Source organism: Clarias gariepinus, chromosome 27 (assembly GCF_024256425.1).
Source record: "Clarias gariepinus isolate MV-2021 ecotype Netherlands chromosome 27, CGAR_prim_01v2, whole genome shotgun sequence".
Classification (NCBI taxonomy): domain Eukaryota; kingdom Metazoa; phylum Chordata; class Actinopteri; order Siluriformes; family Clariidae; genus Clarias; species Clarias gariepinus.
In genome coordinates, this window is record NC_071126.1 from 4,606,313 (window position 1) to 4,622,707 (window position 16,395).

General features: G+C 39.1%; 1 protein-coding gene across 1 annotated transcript in view; it reads left to right on the forward strand.

The window, feature by feature from the left end:
* Positions 1 to 5,079: 5,079 nt before the first annotated feature.
* The window catches only part of dab1a (DAB adaptor protein 1a), a 409,818-nt gene continuing 398,502 nt past the window's right edge, over positions 5,080 to 16,395 (forward strand). Inside the window, exon 1 of the mRNA XM_053488880.1 lies at positions 5,080 to 5,161. The gene's annotated coding sequence lies outside the window, so the exon portion shown is untranslated. The remainder of the gene's footprint in view (positions 5,162 to 16,395) is intronic.

Below are 16,395 nucleotides of genomic sequence, written 5' to 3' on the forward strand. Positions count from 1 at the left end.
AGTGCACACATACACAGGCAGTCAGATGGCACGGGTCCCAGTGTGCACTCAGGTTAAACGGGTTCATCATCAAGTCCAAATAAAGCCTCACAAACCTCTACCCGACAGACCTATTTGTTTAAGCACATCCCAGCTGCTGAGGTTCTCCTTTATTTAGTTTTTGCTGACAAGTTTTCAAAGCGCAATGTTTTAGGTTAATGTTCTAGAAAAATGCATCTAATAAACCTCAACATGTTGGAGTAACTGTCACTTTAAAGACTCTTAGAGTAAGAAACGATCATTCATTTACATGCACGGTCATCTATAAAACTTTGTGCTTCTTGTTAAATTTGTGTTTTTGTGTAATAGAAATAATCTGATTCTAGATGATCTTAGTATTCAGCAAATACTGTACAACCACACATAACTAAAATATAAATCTCTTCACCGTTCTATTATTTATTTAACAAAAATGAGGGCTAAAAAAATATGTGGGCAATACTAATACCCTTACTGCTTTAAGATTTAAATGGTTAAGTTGCCGTCAGGTTCTGTTAATCAACAGTCCTTGATTAATTTACTAATTGATCATCAGCAGGTGTGAAGACCTCTATAAAAACTTTCTCTGGTCTAAAGCATCCAGGTGTGTGTTAACACAATGCCAAGAGGGACAGACATAGGCAGTGGTTTTAGAGAAGCAATTGTCATTGCACATCAATCTGCAAAAAGCTATAAATCCATTTCTGAACAATTTAGAGTTTAACATTCAACGTGAGAAAGATTATTCACAAGTCGAACGAATTTGACCGTTAAGACCATCTTCCCAGGAGGAGACGTCCCAGCACATTCACCCCAAGAACATGCAATGCCCAGAGAAATACAAAAAACTCAAGAGCTACAACTTAGATGCTACAGGACTCACAATGTTACAGTATATGACTGCACAATTAGAAGAAGACCAAACAAGTAGGGTTTGCTTGAAATAGTGACTAGGAGAATGCATCTTCTGTCTATAAGGAACATGGAAGCAGGACTGAGGTTTGCAATACTGCTGAACCAACAACGTACGTATGGACTGATGAGACCGAAGTGAAGTTGCCTCAATGCCCATTGCCATGTTTGGCAAAAAGCAAACAGCATTACAGTAGAAAAACACCTTTTACCTATTGCCAAGCACGAAGGTGGAGGGGTGATGGTTTGGGCTAATTTTTGCAGCCACAGGACACTCAGGTAATCACCTGTCATTACAGTATCTGTCATCATCTGCACCTGTCTATCTGGTTCATGCCTTAGATTAGATGTCTTTATTGCTTTAATGATTCCTAGGTCACTGTGTGGTGTTAACTAACAAAAGCATTCCTCTGAAACTGGTCAGCTACAGGGACTGATAATAAGAGACAAAAACAGTATAGTACTGTACACCTCTATCCTCTCCCGAAACAAACTTCAGACACAGAGACTTTGTGCCATATTGGTGGACAAATGATCTTTGTGGTGTTGCTGTACCACTTCGGGCAAGCTGCTTCATGTCTGCTCTTATTACTCCTCCAACAGCTTTTGTCGTGTGTCACATTGCCACACAATTTCCCAATCATGCCAGTCAGTGTTTTCACCATAGCTTCTGACAGTGCCCACTATACTGATCGTTCTTTATTATTTTACTTTTCATATTCTTGTTCTTTCTAAGCCTCACTCTTCTCATGCTTCTGAGCCCAGTATAATCACCTTTATAAAGACTAACAAAGATTCTCTATAGACTGACAAAAATTCCACCTCATTCTCACTCATCACTCACTCACTCACTCACTCACTCACTTACCCACTCACTCACTTACTCACTCACTCACTCATCATCTATACCGCTGTATCCTGTATTTAGGGTCGCGGGGGGCCTGGAGCCTATCCCAGGAGGCTTAGGGCATGAGGCAGGGTACACCCTGGTTAGGGTGCCAATCCATCACAGGGCACACACACACATACTGTACATTCACACACATTCCAAATGGTGGCCATTTTGAAGTCGGCCATTTTGGATCCAACTTTTGTTTTTTTAATAGGAAGAGGGTCATGTGACACATTAAACTTATTGGGAATTTCACAAGAAAAACAATTGGTTTTAACGTAACTTTATTCTTTCATGAGTTATTTACAAGTTTCTGACCACAAAGCAGTTATTAGCAGTTTGCTAACTGTAGCATGGGAGATGGGTGGTCTCGTAGGGTGTCTTGCATTGAAATCTGTCCCGGTTGCATTGAAATCAATGACCCGGTTACCTCGTTCACCAGACATTAACACACAATTTCTATCCACTCCTCACGTGTCATTAGTATGTAAACTGCTAATAACTGCTTTATAAGTGGTCAGAAACTTGTAAATAACTCATGAAAGAATAAAGTTATGAATAATCTCATGAAAGAATAAAGTTGGTTAAAGCCAAGCACACCTGATATAGGCTATATATATATAGCATTTAATACAGTATATTTATATAACAAAGTACCCGAATCTTTCTGATGGCGTTAGGCTACACAATGCACCATGCTTTTGAGATTTTGTGGTCGGGTTTCAAGCATGATGCCCAATTGAATCTGAGCCAGTTGAGGACAAAGTGACAGGTTGGTGGCAGGTTAAGTCCTTAACCACCGTGCTACCCCTATCTGGCTCATTCTGGTATACGTCCCATGACAGTGTTTGCCTCATACAGCTGGCAAGGGCCTTAAATTTCTTATTACCCGTAAGGCTCAGAAAAAAAAGGCTCAGGGTAATGCAAAAATAGAAAAAATCTTCTTATTTTTATACAGAATAAAAAAAAAAAGAGTGACAGAAGAAGTATCCCATTGTCTAATTTTGGTTTCACATAGTCCTTTACACACTCCTTGTCATAAATGATACAGTTTGGGAGCGATTGTTCCTTATTTTCTTTTTTTCTTTTTATTTCTATACCACACTTATCTGGTACAAAAAAAAATCTGTCTGATATCAGATCGGATGTCAAAAAATAAATTAATCTGATGTAACCCTGGAACAAATAGAAAAGATGGAATGGAATTCAAGAAGGTTCTTTTTTTTATTATAATTTCATTTTGTTATTATCAGCAAATCTTTTTTAGCATTATTATTATTATTATTATTATTTTTATTATAGTTGGGGGAAAAATACGGTCATTAGTATTGATATTCAATGTTTTAGCGTCCATTATTGACAATAACGCTTCAAATTACAAAATCTTATATATACAGTACATAATGTTATATGAAGTTTTTAAACAGACAATTACTTAGTAAATTGATAGTGGCAGAGAGTTTCTTTTAATGTGTTAATTATTAAATTTGCTTTGCCCACACATTGCAGGTTTTTATGAACTTAAAGTGACTGACATCATCTTTATTGACACCATACTGATAATCAATCAATCAATCAATCAATCAATCAATCAATCAATCAATCAATCAATCAATCAAATTTATTTATAAAGCACATTTAAAACAACTTCCATTGACCAAAGTGCTGTACAAGTATAAGACAAAAGTCAGCAAGTACTATACAGTGTATTTACTTAATATACATCATTCACTATTACAATAATCCACAGGATAAAATTAAATAATAATATTAGCAATAAATAAGATAAGGCCGGCTTGATAAAGCAAGAGAAATAAAATGTGCATGAAAACAGATGTGTTTTAAGCATGGTTTTAAAACAATTAAGATTCTGGGCGGCTCTCAACTGCAAGGGAAGGCTGTTCCACAGGCTGGGTACTACAGTACTACCGAAAAGCTTCTGCCACCTCTGGTTTGAGCTTTGTTCTGGGGATATTCAGTAATGGATGATCAGAGGATCGCGATACTCTGGAAGGGGAGTACGGAACAAGAAGCTCCGACAGATAAGCAGGTGCCAAATTATTTAGGCTTTTAAAAACAATTAGTAATATTTTAAACTGGATCCTGAAATGTACAGGAAGCCAGTGGAGGGAGGCCAGTATGGGTATAATATAAAAATAATCAATTTAAGACTTTGTGTACAATATGGAAAAAGTGTTTGGATATCTACAAACAAAATTTGCACCAATACTCTAAGGAAGGTGAAAGTTTCTTCAAAAGATATAACCTGTGATGAGTCATGGATTCATCACTATGATACTGGGAGAAAACTGCAGAGTCCCAATCGCCAACCAAGAAAAAGTTCAAACGTCAACCGACATCTGGAAAATTGATACTTACAGTTTTCTTGGATTCTTAAGGGCCAGTATTGGAACATTATCAGGGAGAATTGATTCAACAATCAGCAGTGATCGTTACAGTGAGATGCTTATTGAAGAGCTGAAGCCTAGACTTTGGATCAAACACAGAGGACTGATATCCAACAGTATTGTGAAATTGCATGACAATATACTGTATGTCTGCACACTTCTGCCCCTCACTGTCGGCATTCTGCAAAAACATTGTTGCATCCTCACTATAGTTCTGATTTTGCTCCATCGGACTTTCATCTGTTTGGTCCCCTGTAAGCAACCCTACGAGGACAAAGGTTCACCTTTGATGAAGAAGTGAAGACAGCGGTGCATTTTTATCTTGCACCTCAGCTTAAAACATTTTTAATGAGGGAATACAAAAGCTTGTAGACAGATTGAATTATGCATTTGTCGTTTAAAAAAATGTAATTTACATAAATTCTACAGCTAGAGTGCAGATAATTTTTGACTTACCCTCGAATTTAGTGTCAAATTTTAATTGTCCTTCATGCGCCTGAAAAAGAGCCTATTAAGAACGTAAGAATGTGAGAATATGTCTACAACAGGATATAATAAATAGACACTGAATTAACCGTAGTTCAGTTTGTTTAAACAAGTGAACAAAATTGATGAACAGCTCAGTTCTGCTCAAGGTAAATAGTGTCGGGGCATATGCTGCAGTCAGCTGTGTTCGAAACGCTAAACAGCGAGAGAGTCACATTCCCCAGTGTGCATTTTGTCATTGTTATAACACTCAGCGTTTGTGCATCTGCTCTGAGCTCTTCCCAGTTACGCATTGAACTAAACTCAGAAGACAGTGATGGACAGGAGTTATGATGGGAGAAAAGGAGACACTGGTATAAGAATGAGGAGTCGAAACTGTGTGTGTGTGCGCGTGTGGGAGAGAGATGGAGCTAAGAAAGGAATAAGTTATCCATGACTGCGAAGGGTGAGTATGCGTAGACAGAATTTGTGTGTGTGTGCGTGTTTAAGCTTGACTCTGCTGTTTCCTCTGTAGTCCTGTAGTCACCCTTGCTGTGCTGTTGAGTCAGCCAGGCTGCTCATGCTGAAGACAGGACACAGGATTCTATCTGATTCCAGCATCCACAGAGCCACAGACCTTAGGACATAAACACTCCTTTTGACATTTGGGGGCCGTCCTCATGATCAACCGCAGCCTGTTCAATTTTTCCAGAAGCTAGTAAAGCAAAAGGGACAGGAAACCTCTATCAGGTGTATGCAAAGGGAAAGGATTGTGCGAGAGGAAGACTGGATGTCCGGCAGTAGCCTCAGACTGATGTAGCTGAGGTAGGAGCTGTTACACTGCTTCTCTGAAGTGTTGCACTGGCATAATAGAAGGCAGGAAACATTAATAGGATGTACGGTATGACCCTGACAGAGGGGCTTCTATAATAGTTTTTAAAAGATATGCGTTTGAATTGGCAGAAGTAAAAGATGTGCCAAGCATTTTAAAATCCAGATTTATCAGATGTTTTTTTTTTATATTTGAAAGGCTTTTTTTCTTTTCTTCTTTTTTGTTGCTGACGCCTCAGATGTCGCTGTTTTCACAAAGCCACTGTGTGCATTTACAGAGGAATAAATGAGGAGAAAAAGCCCAGGGCCTTCATTTATCAACGCAGTATACACATAAATATGTGCATAAATTGTGTCAACGTTTTAAAACAAATGTTGCATTTATTAAAATGAATGTTTGCTTGGATTATATGCGCGTGTTCACACACGGCTTTGACCGCGTGTACAGAAAGGATGGAGGTGGAAAATAAAGCTGTAGGGTTTACACGGTGTTGACTCAGGACTGTGTGTTTGTTTGATTATGGATCTGGATTGCTAATGATTTAGATTATCTCTGAAATCCATTAAGTTTAATTACTGTTTAATACATGTTTGTGGTTATGCTTAAACAGACAGCTGGTATACTTTGCAAATTAATAGATCTTTCTATGTCTTGTTTGGAGGATGGAGGTTCTTGGGTAAGCCTTTTTTAGTAGAAAGAACTTGAAAATAAAAATGCAAAATGAAGCATAGAAATACAGTATGAGTGCACATTCCCAAGAAGATGTGATGAAAATCCTGCAAAACTATGAAGGCAACCTTATCATTCAGTGGTGACTACAAACAGTTTGTTTCTTTTCCATCTTGTAGACCATGTCCTTCTCCATCCAACAGGCAAGTGCACAAGCTTCTACAGTCTACGTGGCATATTTCACACACAATTAAAATGTAAATGTCCATTACAGTAGACTCCGCAGGCTCAGATGCCATAGTTTCCCCACAACTCAATCTTTATCTTTTATACTAATCTTTCTCACACATCTGAAAAAAAGATGATAAAGGCCTGTAATTTTCGTCATAGGAAAACCTCAACTATGAAAGACAAAATAAGAAGAACAAATCCAGAAAATCACATTGAAGGATTTTTAAAGAATTTATTTGCAAATTATGGTGGAAAATAAGTATTTGGTCACCTACAAACAAGCAAGATTTCTGGCTCTCACAGACCTGTAACTTCTACTTTAAGAGGCTCCTATTAATGGCATCTGTTATCAGTATAAAAGACACCTGTCCACAACCTCAAACAGTCACACTCCAAACACCACTATGGCCAAGACCAAAGAGCTGTCAAAGGCCACCAGAAACAAAATTGTAGACCTGCACCAGGCTGGGAAGACTGAATCAGCAATAGGTAAGCAGCTTGGTGTGAAAAATCAACTGTGGGAGCAATTATTAGAAAATGTAAGACATACAAGACCACTGATAATCTCACATGATCTGGGGCTCCACGCAAGATCTCACCCCGTGGGGTCAAAATGATCACAAGAACTGTGAGCAAAAATCCCAGAACCACACGGGGGGACCTAGTGAATGACCTGCAGAGAGCTGGGACCAAAGTAACAAAGACTACCATCAGTAACACACTGCGCCGCCAGGGACTTAAATCCTGCAGTGCCAGACGTGTCCCCCTGCTTAAGCCAGTACATGTCCAGGCCCGTCTGAAGTTTGCTAGAGAGCATTTGGATGATCCAGAAGAGGATTGGGAGAATGTCATGGTCAGATGAAACCAAAATAGAACTTCGTGTTTGGAGGAGAAAAAAAGCCGAGCTGCATCCATACTATACCTACTGTGAAGCATGGGGGTGGCAACATCATGCTTTGGGGTTTTACTGCAAAGAGACCAGGACGACTGATCAGTGTAAAGAAAAGAATGAATTGGGCCATGTATCGTGCCATCAGTAAGGGCATTGAAGATGAAACGTGGCTGGGTAATTCAGCATGACAATGATCTCAAACACACCGCCCGGGCAATGAAGGAGTGGCTTCATAAGAAGCATTTCAAGGTCCTAAAGTGGCCTAATCAGTCACCTGATCTTAATGCCATAAAAAAAATCTTTGGAGGGAGTTGAAAGTCTGTGTTGCTCAGCGACAGCCACAAAACATCACTGCTCTAGAGGAGATCTGTAAAATACCAGCAACAGTGTGTGAAAACCTTGTGAAGACTTACAGAAAATGTTTGACCTCGTTCGATGGCAACAAAGTGTATATAACAAAGTATTAAAATTAAATTTTGGTATTGACCAAATACTTATTGTCCACCATAATTTGCAAATAAATTCATAAAAATCATACAATGTGATTTTCTGAATTTTTTTTGCTTATTTTGTCTCTCATAGTTGATGAAAATTCCAGGCCTCTCTCATCTTTTTAAGTGGAAGAACTTGTACAATTGGTGGCGACTAAATACCTTTTTACTCCACTGTATGTACAGTAACAGCACTGCTGGATACTTCCCAGCTTTATGGATTAAAATAACATAATTATCAAATTTTTCTTCAAAGTACCATTTGAAATAATGCCTACGTACCATGCAATATATTTAAATTACCTTTAAATGAGCAGTGATGAGCACAGATACATCACCAGGGCTCCTAAGAACAATTAGTTTTTATAAGACTTAATTTAAACATGTGCATAAAACATTGTAGGCCTAAGAAAAAAAAATACTATCTACAGTATATCAGTTGACAAATGAGTTCTTAATTAAGTGGTGAATGTTAAGTAGTGGTTGTCTATGTCTTACTGGAAGCTACAGTATAAAGTGTGTGTGTGTGTTTGTGTAGAGTGGGAGACTGTAATGTTCGGCATTGAACCTTAATCACATTGATAACAGAACTATCACCTAATCTTATCAAACTAATCTTTATATACACACTGGTAGTCAATGTTAATGTTATTATCAGTTATTCACCAGTGAATTGGTGACAAGCTCATGGGCACCTAAGGCTCACCCACGCCCAGGTCAACCTGTTCAGTCGGATTCTACAGAAAAGCAAATGCAGCAACAATCGCAGAAAATAAGTCAATTCTGGTCACAATAGAAAGACACCAGAACACTCTGTGCAAGGCGGCACACCACGCATGGGTATCAGCAGGTAAAGACTGCCAAACCCAACCCCCAAACTTCACATTTCCCACTCCGATTAAGCGTCCATGGAGGCCCCACCCTGCAAGCCACAGCATCCAAAGATCTGCTGAAAAACGTCAGCGTCAGACTTCACAGCATTTCCCTCCCAGAGGCCTTGTGGCGTCATACCCACGAGGGGAACCTACACAATCCATATTGTTTTGCGCTGTGATGTCTGATTGATGGGAGATGATTTTAATAGGTCGTGCAAAAAGGTGGTGCTGGGTTTCTGCATAAATACAATAGCTTCGGATGCGTGTATATACTGTATGTGTGTGTAAGACAAAGAAACAGAGAGAGTGTGTGATTTGTCTTGTTTTGTTAAATGCTGACATATAGCTTTGGCTTGTGTGGATCTACTGATGCACTGATGTTAGTTGTACTCAGCATACGGATTCTGTCCCCATTGTCAAGGTAACTGGAGTTCACCATAGCAACCCACTGACTTACCTGTCATCAAGGTCTGGACCCCAAATCAAATTTCCTGTCATTTTTTTTCTTTGTTTGAACTGTAGACTGTTGATTTAATCTAGAACAACCTGATTATGGTTATAATGATGATTATAGGGATGGCTTTCTCTGAGTCAGTGATACTTTGATACAGTGAAAAAAATCAATAAATAAAAGGGGCATCAATTACTTTAAGGTTTAAAAATAGAGAGGTTTTTTTTAAAAAATACTCCTAAGACCTTTTATTATTCGCTGCAGTAACTGAAAGGTTGTAGTTTCTAGCGCACACTCTTAACTGATTCTCTAACTGATTATGAGACATGCAGACAGCTTTTAATGTCTCTCATGATGTTGGTGAAATAAGAGGCTTTTTTCAATTTTGTTTTTTTGGCTATAAGTAAACATTTATGCTAGTTCATGGTACTGTATATAGTCGAATTACCTTATAACCTCCAAATCTTGTCCTGCATGCCTGGAAATCTTTCTAGACTAGACCATATTAAAGATAAAGTCATGGGCAATAATACAGTCCAGTATATAATATTATGACATTATGATGAATGAAATGTATAAACATTCAGCTCATTTTAAGCTTTAACTTGTCAAACATAATTTAGCTTCTTTCAGGAAACAAAGTAAATGCTTTAAATTGGAACATTATCTGCCAATAGAAAAAAAATATTTTGTGCTTATATATATTGTAATGTCTAGGAAAAAATGTCTAGGAATAGATTTAATCCCCTTATATTGGGTTTATTGTAATTTACTGAGCTCATTTAGGGACAGAGGAGGGAAAATATGAAAAGTAAATGTCAAAATAATAATAATAAAAAAACAAAACAGTTGCAACACGTGTGTGTAAGGTTGAGAAATCCTGCCTCCTGCATTCTGTTGGGTTACGAATTTAGTGATTAGAAAGCATGAGTAAGAATAAATACAGGGCTTAAATCATTGTCTTTTAATTCCAGTTTAGTGCAATATTTGTTAATTATTAAATCTCAGTGGCAATCTAAACCACTTTCATATATAATTAAGTGGATTATAAATAAATGTAAAAATAGTACTCAGAGCAAGGACCCAAACTCAGATCTGCGACAAGCTGTTAAGAAAGAGATAAGGATTGTATCTATAGGCTTTCAGTTAATTCCAAGACAGAATCTTTAAGGATAAATATCTATGAGATAAATCAATGAGTTATTGTACTTTATATAATCTTCTTTTCACAAATATGGAGCTTGATCAACATGAGAAAACACGTTTGTCTTTCGGCCGCTCCCTTTAAGGGGTCGCCACAGTTTTACGCCAGATGCTCTTTCCTGATAAAACCCACTCATTTTATCTGGACTTGAGACTGACACTGCATCCAGTGGCTGGGGTTTGGGTGGGAATTTAAACCGGACCTTCTATATGACTGCCTGGAATCCTACAGCTGAGCTTGCGTTCTGATGGGATTCAAAGTCCTGCAATCCTACAGAACAGATAATGATGATGATGATGATGGTTACCTAGGCGTAACAAGGTCTGGTTCCTAACAATGGTTTAATGGTTCCTAATCCTAAAAATCACCAGAACTCACAAGCATTGACAAAGGTCTGAAGGTTCAGAGGGGAACTAAATACAAAACAAACAGGAATTAGGTGTTTTCAGGGAGAAGGAAGAAGTACAAGCTTTAATAACTCAAATAAAAACAAAATGCAAAAATTTGTAAACAAATTGTGTTAATGCATTTGCTAAATAACATTAAGAAATCAGTATTTGGTGTGATAATAACCCAGATTTGCAGTTACCGCTTTCATGCGTTTTGGCATGCTCTCTTCTCCACCAGTTTTTCACCATGCTGTTGGATAACTTTATACCACTCTTTTAGCAAAAAAGCTAACTTCTCAGCTTTTCTTGATGGCTTGTGACTGTCCATCTTCCTTTTGATGACATTCCCGAAGTTTTCTGGAGTAAATTGCTGTGGTCTTTTATTTTTTCCGGAGCTGTACAGTATATGAGTCACATGGGGTTTTGCAAGATCTCACAGAAGTTTTTGAAAGTAGTAGTAGAAGATTTTTCTTCTTTTATTAATATTAATTTATATTTGTACTGTTAAAAATGGACTATATTTGAAATAGTTTCAAGTCATTTTCTTGCAGTCTAGATTCGCGTTCTGCTCTATCTATTCCTGATTCTGTCCCAGGGCCACACTGTGACGCACGACAGATGGGAATGAGAGTGTGAGGGAGAAACAGGGAAGCCACATTTCTTCATCAGTGATCTGCTTTGACAGTCTCCCAAGGCTTGCACTAATGAAGTCACATTTGTCTGAGGCAGGCTTGGATTCCATTAGCCTGTGTGTAATTGTGTTAACTCTTGACACAGCCTTAAATGGAGTATGGTTGTTGTGTGTGTTTATGTGTACGTGTCCGTGTGTGGTTTGGATACAAGGATATGGAATGATTGGTGTTAGTGATTTGTGTGCTTGTGTCATGTACATTTAGCCGCAGTTGACCTTTCAGAGCGAGGGGTGTAATGATCCTGCTATTGGAGACCGATTGGACAAGCTGTGATTGGCTTTATTTCGTTTCCAAGAACCATTGTAAAGTTCTGATGGATTTGAACTGCAGATACATCTCTGGAAAAGTCTCAAGGAGATATGATCACACATAGTCAGTCTGCAATATATCATGGCTGCTAATAATAGTTTGCAATGCAAGACATAAAACAGTATCATTATTCAAGCTATTATATCAGCTATTATACAAGCTGAGACACATTCAAGTGTACAAGGTATCTCTGTGTACTGTAGTGTCTACAATTTGCTGGTAATCACAACACAGTGCGAGATGACAGAGACAAACAGATGAGTGTGCACAGTGCCAGATTCTGTGTCCCCTAAGCAATGACACCAATTTACTGTATATGAGAAAGATGCAAATGTGTATCAGAAAGAACACCTGTACTAGGGTCATGGTGAAACATACATTATTATGGACAAGTAAACGAAATATACAGTACAGTGTTTTGTTAAGGTAATACTAAATAGCATTTATGCTATTTCTACTCAAAATAAAAGCAAAAGACAAGAAATAAAGTGTTGATTCCTCATTATATCTAGGGCAAGGGAAAAAATATTGCTTCTAAGAATTCCTTTTTATATAAACTGCATGGCCCAAAAAAGTCCTGCATTCAGCTACAGTCACCTTTATCTTTAATTACAGCACTACACGTTTAAGAATGATTCTTCACGCTCCCAGGACCACTTTTTCACAATCTGAGGCCTGGAATATACTGTACTTGTGCCATCAGAGAAGAAAACCTCCATAGACGTGATAAACAGGTCATTCAGTACTGTACATTCGGGTCACCAGTTGACTTCATTTTTTTGCCAGATAATGTTGTTGAGTTTAGACCTGACCAACTGAAGCAACCCCATATCGTAACACTGCCCGTACAGTGGCCACTATACCTGTACATGACGTCTTCCATTCCAATGACCCGACCATTGCTCTGAAATAGGGTCAATCTGAGCTCATCAGACCACATGACCTTCTTTCATTGCTTTTTTTCATGATGTGTCTTACTAATAAGTGGTTTTCATGCTGCTACAGAGCTGTTTAGTCCTAATCCTGTAAACTCTCACCACATTGTGTATAGAAATGCTTTTATTTTTTTTTCCATTATTAAGCACATCTATGGTTTTTATCTATTCATTTTTTTTTATGCAACTTCATCACATGTTTACGTGATCTCCATTCAGGATTTGTTTCCAACCACATTTTTTCCGCAAAGTTGATGATTTAGCGACATCCTTCCAGGTTTTAATAAGGTGTTAAAGGTTCTTAACCCGGTTCTAGTCATTTCAAATCTCATAGTTGTTTTTTTCTCCTTGATGCAGCCCAATCATTCTACCCTTCCGAAATGGTGACTTTTTTCCCCTTTTTTTCCCCCCCAGGTAATGCATTCCTGCATTGAATCAAATTTTGGAAATCAGCTGTGGTAGAATAACAAATCAAGTATTGTCATTATCACTGTTATTCAAGCGCTCCAAAGGGGTGCCACAGTGTTGCAGCAGGTAGTCTCTGCTCTATTGTCAGTCAAATCCTGAGCTGTTTGTGTTTTAATGTCAGCAGGTGAATTGTCTGATTGTTCAGTATTGTGTTTTCCTAAATTGCACTCAGTGTCCCAGGAGCACCTTTGGAGGCACCGTGACCCTCATCAGGATAAAGTGATTAATGAATATGAATGAATATGAATGAATAAATGAAGTCCCCCAGCAGATGACTATCCTTTATATGGGAAGATTAGAAAGCTGACATGCTATTAACTGTAGTCTGTCCCACCATGAAGGTCACACGAGCGAATCTGAGTGTCATTCATAAAGGGAAAGAGTTTTGAAATGGATGAGCTGTCTAAGAATTTAAAAGCTCAGTGCTATATGGTTTCCTTTGGGGCGAGAAAAAAGGGGATGGCTGTGGGATTGATAGCAAGACCATATTACAGATTACATGCAGACATATAGGGGTGACAGAAGGGTTTTAGACCTTTTCTTATTTTGTTACAGTATGTTTACTATTCAACCACACCCCATCTCAAAATGAATTTATATAAGTTATTTATGCTTCTACATGTAGTACTCCACAATGACCAAGTAATAACAGGTGTTTGGAGTGAAATATCCCAGAGGTAGCATAGTGATTTGCGCTGTGGCCTTACACCTCCAGTGTCATGTGTTAGAATAACACCTTTGGGTCTGGAGTTGGAGTGTGTGTGTGGATTTTCAATGTTGTCCCCCTGCTTGGTGTGTTTCCTGGCCTCCCGGGACCCAGTACAGGAAAAGCGCTATAATGTATGAGAGAGAGTGAAATATCCCATTTACAGTACATAAGTATTCAGACCTATTACTTATATCTAATATTTGATTAATGTACCTTTGCCAGCAATGACAGCCTCAAGTTTGCTTATGAAGGATGCTACAACCTTGGCACACCTGTTTTTTTGTTTTGTTTTTTTTAGACGTTTTAGCCATTTTCAAGTCTCTACACACTGGATTTAGGTCCAGACTCTGGTCCAGACTCTGGCTCGGCTGCTCTAGAACTTTCGCAGAGTTGTTCTGGTTTTAATAAGTTAATTAAAGTGCTTGATTTCCTGACTGCAAATAGTTAAATCTTTATGTCATCAGAGACTTTTTTTCTTATGGTATGAGTCCTACAGGGGCTTCTTGCCAAACTCCCAGCAGGCTATCATGTCCCTTCTAGGATGAAGAATAAATTCGGTCTGGCCATTCTACCATAGAGGCCCGATCAGTGGAGTTCTGCAATGATGGGTGTCCCTTTGTAAGTGTCCCCTGTCTCCACAAAGGATCTCAGATTCTCATTTATAGTGACCATTCTTGGTTACCTGTTGTCCCAAGTTACTCAGTTTGGTTGGGTGGCCAGATGTAGAAAGTGTTAGTTGTTGAGAATGATGGAGGCTACAATGGTCTTGGATGCGTTCAATGCTGCAAAAAGAGATCTTCTCTAGATCTGTGTCTGATCTCTGTGTCTCCTGGGTATACAGATTATTTTCAGATTATTTTACAGGAGAGAATTACGAACTGCAGAGAGAAGATGAAAAAAATCGAAGTGTGATCCAGATCTCGTCTCTTACAGTACCAGACTCTTTTTTCCAAATTCTTATGTGACATGACTTCTGCCAAAACTGCCTTCTACAAAGAAAAGCTGGAAGCCTCTGCACATGATCCTGGCAAATTCCACAACATCTTCTTCTCACTACTCAACCCATCGACTCCTCCTGCCTCATCCTCTTTTACTGCTGATGACTTTGCCACATTCTACAATAGGAAAATTGCAGCAATGCGCCCGTTCTTCACTCCCCACCCAACTCCAACGCCAGAACTTCAGGACCTTCCCTTCCCTCCCTTAGCAGAATTCTCCAACCTGTCATCTGATAAGATTCAGCAGATCATCTTGGCATCCAATCCCACCACCTGTTCATTAGACCCAATCCCTTCCACAATGCTCCAGGCCATCTCACATGACCACCTTTCCTTCAACAAAACCAATCATCAACCATTCCATATCATCTGGTCATATTCCTTTTGCTTTTAAGAAGGCAAGGGTTATTTTCATCCTTAAGAAACCCTGCCTGGTATCGCTTCCGTCTTTTATTTCCAAAATTCTTGAAAGGACTGTTTATAACCAAATCTCTCTTTATCTCTTGCAGAACAACCTTAATGATCCCAAACAATCTGGATTTAAAGTGGCACATTCCACAGAGACTGCCAGTCACTGAGAAGCTCCATGCTGCTAGATCCGCTTAACTGTCATCTGTCCTCATCCTGCTGGACCTGTCAGCTGCATTTGACACAGTGAACCACAAGATTCTATTATCTACTGTTACAAGCCTTGGAATCTGTGGAACAGTGTGGCAAAGGTTTTCTTCGTATTTAGGAGATAAGTCAGACTCTTTACTGGTGTCCCACAGGGCTCAGTACTTGGTCCTCTTTTGTTTTCCCTCTATACTCTGTCTCTTGGTAAGGTCATATCATCACATGGATTTTCATACCATTGTTATGCAGATGACATGCAACTTATTCCCTCATTTCCTTCCTCAGATACTCAAGTTTCTACCCAGGTCTCAGTATGTCTGGCAGACATCTCATCCTGGATGGCAGCTCATTAGCTGAAGCTCAATCTGAGTAAAATCAACTGCTGTTCATCCCTGCTGACTCATCCCCAGGTCAAGACCTTGTGATATCCGTGAACAACAATCAGATCACTCCTTCAGCCACCGCCCGCAATTTTGGGGTAACCGTGGACAATTATCTGTCATTTTACCACCGCATTGCTAACCTTACTCGCTCTTGTCGTTTCCTTCTTTACAACATCAGAAGAATTCGCCCATTTCTTTCTTCACATGCTACTCAGGTGCTTGTTCAGTCCGTTGTTATTTCAAGATTAGACTACTACAACTTACTCCTGGCAGGTCTGCCTCTGTCCATGATTCGTTCTCTGCAACTGATCCAGAGTGCAGCAGCATGTCCTGTTTTTAACCTTCCTAAGTTCTCCCACCCCACACCACACCACCCCACTGGCTTTTTCTCCCCTCATCAAATTCAAAACCCTGATGCTCGTCTACAAAGCTAAAAATGGCCCAGCACCCTCTTACCTCTCTGCTCTAATCACACCACACACTGCACCATGTTCCCGATCCTCCAGCACTACTCGCGGATCCTCACCATCTCTCAGGGATCGAGGACAACATTCATC